General features: G+C 45.3%; 2 pseudogenes; both read left to right on the forward strand.

Annotated features, from left to right (window-relative positions):
• Positions 1-1,128: 1,128 nt before the first annotated feature.
• LOC125779254 (uncharacterized) lies at positions 1,129-1,832 on the forward strand (annotated as a pseudogene).
• A 764-nt stretch (positions 1,833-2,596) lies between these two features.
• LOC125779255 (uncharacterized) lies at positions 2,597-3,175 on the forward strand (annotated as a pseudogene).
• Positions 3,176-4,599: the final 1,424 nt, after the last annotated feature.

The raw sequence follows: 4,599 nt of genomic DNA on the forward strand, positions 1-4,599 counted from the left end.
AGCGACGAAGTGGTGGTGTGTGTCGATTCTCTTTTCATTGGTTTTTTCCAAGATTTGGCGCATGATGAATATGTGGTCGGCTGTTGATTTTCCAGGTCTAAAGCCACACTGATAATATCCAATCGATTTCTTGACTGCGGGCTTTAGTCTTTCACACAATATGCTTGATAGAACTATGAGACGTTGAGGCTTATCGACGGTAGCTGGCGCAGATTGTGGGTCTCCTTTTTTGTGGATTGGGCAGAGCATACTTAAAATCTAATCGTCGGTTAAGCTTTCATCCGATCATATTCTACAAAGAAGTTGATGCACGCTCCTTATCAGTTCTTCGTTATAGCTCCACCGGCAATCCATCGGCCTCCGCCGCTTTATTGTTGAAGAGAAGGTTAAATGTTATTCGAACTTCTTCATGGTCTAACAATGGAACGTCTGCCCCATCATCATCGATCGGAAAATCGGGTTCGCCACCTTCTGCTATTATGCTTTTACTGGCATTCAGCAGGCTGGAAACGTTTTCCTTCCATAAGAAGCTGAAATGTGAAACAGTTCCCTTATACCAAGTTGCTAATGAGTGCTCTCAGGGAGCAGGAGTGCAAGTCGAGTAGAAAAACGTTCGGCAGTCTGTTGTGATCGCAACTTTTCGACGTCAAAATTTCCTTGTGTTTGTTGATGTACGTTTCGTTCTGCGCATCTTGGCTGCAACAAGATAGTGGTCCGAGTCGATGTTAAAACTTCGGAGCGTACGCACATCTAAAACACTGGAGACGTGTCTTCCGTCTCTCACAACATTATCGAACTGGTTGGAGGTTTTTGTGTCCGGAGACAGCCAGGTAGCTTGATGAGTTTCTCTATGCTAAACTCTAGTACTACAATCTAGTACTCGTAACCACACTTCGGGTATGTTTCCTCATGGAGGCTGAATTTACCGACTGATGTGCCAAAGATACCTTCCAATTGTGTCAGCAAGATGATCGAAAATCCTGATTTTAGTTATATAGGGGCTAGGCGGAGTTTTCGCTCAAATTTATCTATTTTAGGCACAAAGATACACTGTTTTGAGTAAAACACGCTCTCTTATTTTCATTGGAATAACTCACTTATTGGCCTATATATGCGGTAAAAAGTCACAAAGAAGTTCGAAAATCTTTATATTAAGTATATGGGAGCTAAGAGAAGTATTTGGCATTCCTGCCTGTCAAACGATTGTAGTGCGATGGAGCTGGTGGAACGGATTGACGGTTCGACACTCTGCACAATGAATGACGAAGCCCCCCACCATAGTTATGGGCACCTGTAATAGTTCGCCCAATATTACCATTTCTAGTGGTGGTCTGATAAAGAGGATAACCTGGCGACCTGTGCTAACATTCGCAATAGACCATCTGCACATAATTTTCTTGATTGGGAAACCAGCCGATTTTGTTTCTGTGGACAACCGTACCTTCGTTAACTTAAACAAAGTTAACTGGGTCGGGTTCACAGAATTTACTGAGAACACCTTCAACGCTTTACCCAATTCAACGGACGCATCCGTTGGCGAATGTTGAGTTCGTACGGTGGTCGCAGCAGCTACCGCTCGCTTCATCCCGGCTTGAAGAACTGCGGAACTCCACCCAAATTTCCAAGCCGAAGTAGTCGTTTTAGCCAATGAGCGCGACAGCTGACGCCATGCCGATCTCGGGGATCCCAGAATAAGCGATCTTTTGGAGATTCGGCGATCGGTAAACCATCATAAGCGAACGAAATGGATAGAGCACCTGAAGTTCTGCAACCTCTCCAACGGTATGAGTAAGCTTTGCTCTACTGTCAAGGCTTTGTCTAACCCGAATTGAAGTTGATTTCAATGGCCATACCTCTTCGAACCGGCAATTCACCCTGCACCCTTCGGTAGACAAAACAAACCGATGTGTTACCCAACGGCTGCGCAAAATGCCAAAAGACTGCGCGCCACTTACTTTCACCGATGAGAGGGCTTAGTATGTCATCAACAAAGCGAAATCAAATAAATCCGTTGGGCATAATGGAATCAACATGCTCATGCTAAGGCATCTAAACTCAACAGGAGTAAAATATCTAACAAAGGTCTTCCACCTATCGCTGACCACTCTTCCAGTACCCAATGTGTGGAAAGTCGAAAGAGTAGTCCCACTACTAAAACCTGATAAACCCGCCAACAAAGGGGAGTCACATCGCCCGATAACTCTCCTCTCCCCAGTAGTGAAGACACTTGGGGCCTTGCTACTCCCGACCTTCACTCACCACCTGAGCCTAGCCAACCACCAGAATACATTCCGAAAAATAAACGTTGGACCTGTCCAAAGCTTTTGACACTGTAAATCACAAAACGCTACTGTAGGACATTGAACAAACTACGCCCTCTCCAGGATTGAACAAGTGGACCATGAACTACCTGAATGGTCGTCAATCATTCGTACTATTTCGAGGAGAAGAATCTAAACTGAGAAGAAGTAAACGGGGGGTTCCGTAGGGTGGTGTCCTCTCCCCGTTGCTGTTTAACTTCTGCATCTCAAAACTTCCACAGCTACAAGAGGGAGTTTCCATAACCTCGTACGCTGATGATTGCACGATATTAACTTCGGGCAATGGAATCGATGGCACGTGTTCAAACGTAAACAGCTATCTCTCCGACCTATCTCGCTTCTTCTCTGTACGGAACCTAAAACTCTCATTCATCAAATCTACAGCGACCATATTCACGAACTGGAGGAAGGAGTAAAAACTTAAGCTTAAAATAGCGGTCCATGGCGTCAATATTCCGATTGCCAATAACCCTAAAATTTTAGGTGTAACATTTGATAGTTTATGCTCCTTCACTCCTCATACTACCGCGATTATCGCCAAGGTACAGAGCCGTAACAAAATCCTCAAGTCACTAGCCGGCAGCACATGGGGAAAAGACAAAGAAATGTTGTTGGAAACTTACAAGGCAATCGGCCAACCGGTCCTCAACTACACCGCAAAAATATGGTCGCCTGGATGCAGTGGAAGACAGATGAAGAAGCTACAGACCTGCCACAACACTGCTCTCCGGACCACGACAGGATGCCTCTTGATGTCTCTCATCAAACATCTACGTAGTGAGATGCTTATGCTCCCAGTTAAGGAGCATAATGAACTCCTCTGCAAGCAAGGTTGCCGCGAGAAAAGCGACTGACCCTTGCGCAGCTTGGATCTGGATATTGTAGTAGGTTAAACTCCTACTTGTCCAGAATAGACCCCGACATATCCAACATATGTCTTGGGCGCAATAAGTCTCCGCATGCCACTGGCCACCTCTTTGTATGCCCCGCTAAGCCCAATCATCTGGCACCCTTTTCCCTTTGGTCCAAACCCGTCGAAACATCACGTTTCCTGGGCCTCCCGTTGATGACGTCGACGACAACTTAGATAATCCGCACCACCGTAAGAGAGACTAGATATTTCCTTAAAACAACACCAGCAACATCAAAAGTCAACTATAGGTACCGTAGTCTAACTATTCGGTACCTACGTGCTTAAACTGTTTTTATTGGATTCCAACAATTTTTGATCATAAGGTGGCACACACTACAGATATTTTTCCTGCAAAATTGTATCCCGTTGTACTACATACTTCTTGATTTGTGTACCGAAAAATGCACAAATCAAGTGAAATTTAAAATTGTACTGTATGGGAAGTAGGCGGGGTTCCTGTCCGATTTCGTCCATGTTTCAATGTGATATAAAAATGTAAGAAAAATGCTACGTACTAAAATTTTGTCGAACATGTAAAAAAAAACGCACCCAATGTAATAGAAAAACAAACCTCGGATAAGCCTTGATAATGAACATGGCAAACGAACTAAGCATAACGTTTTGAGGGCATGCACCTGGAATGTCCGGTCCCTTAATTGGCAAGGTGCCGCTGCTCAGCTGGTTGATGTCCTCGTTAGAGCAAAGGCTGATATCACCGCCGTCCAAGAAATGCAATGGACGGGACAAAGACTGAGGCGAGTGGGTTCTTGTGGCATTTACTACACTGGCCACATAAAGGAGCTCAAGTTTGTTGTGGGATTCGTAATGGTAGAGAGACTCCATCGCCGAGTAGGTACTATCATTCACTCCGGTGGATAAACTTCTAACCACAATCCACAACAAAGCGAGGTTTTTTACCATATCGCTGATTTGCGCCCCCGCCCCGACGGAAGAGAAGGACGATGTGACCAAAGATGCCTTCTATGAGCGCGTTTAGCGCACCTATAAGAGCTGTCCACGTCGTGCTTGTCGACTTTAACGCCAAGGTGGGCACAGAAGGTATCCTCGGCGCAACAGTCGGTAAATTAAACCTCCACTGTTATGTGTAATACCAGATTCCTGCATAAGCAAATTCATCGGGCTATCTCCGGATCGAAAAACCACCAACCAGATCGATCATGTTGTGATAGACGGAAGACACGTCTCCACTGTTTTAGATGTGCGTGCGCTCCGAGGTCCTAACATCGACTCGGACCACTATATTGTTGCAGCCAAGATTTGCACCCGCCTCTGTGCAGCAAAATACGCACGCCAAAAAACACAAGGAAGGTTCGACGTCGAGAAGCTGCAATCACAACAGACAGC

The sequence above is a fragment of the Bactrocera dorsalis genome, chromosome 6 (assembly GCF_023373825.1).
Source record: "Bactrocera dorsalis isolate Fly_Bdor chromosome 6, ASM2337382v1, whole genome shotgun sequence".
Classification (NCBI taxonomy): Eukaryota; Metazoa; Arthropoda; class Insecta; order Diptera; family Tephritidae; genus Bactrocera; species Bactrocera dorsalis.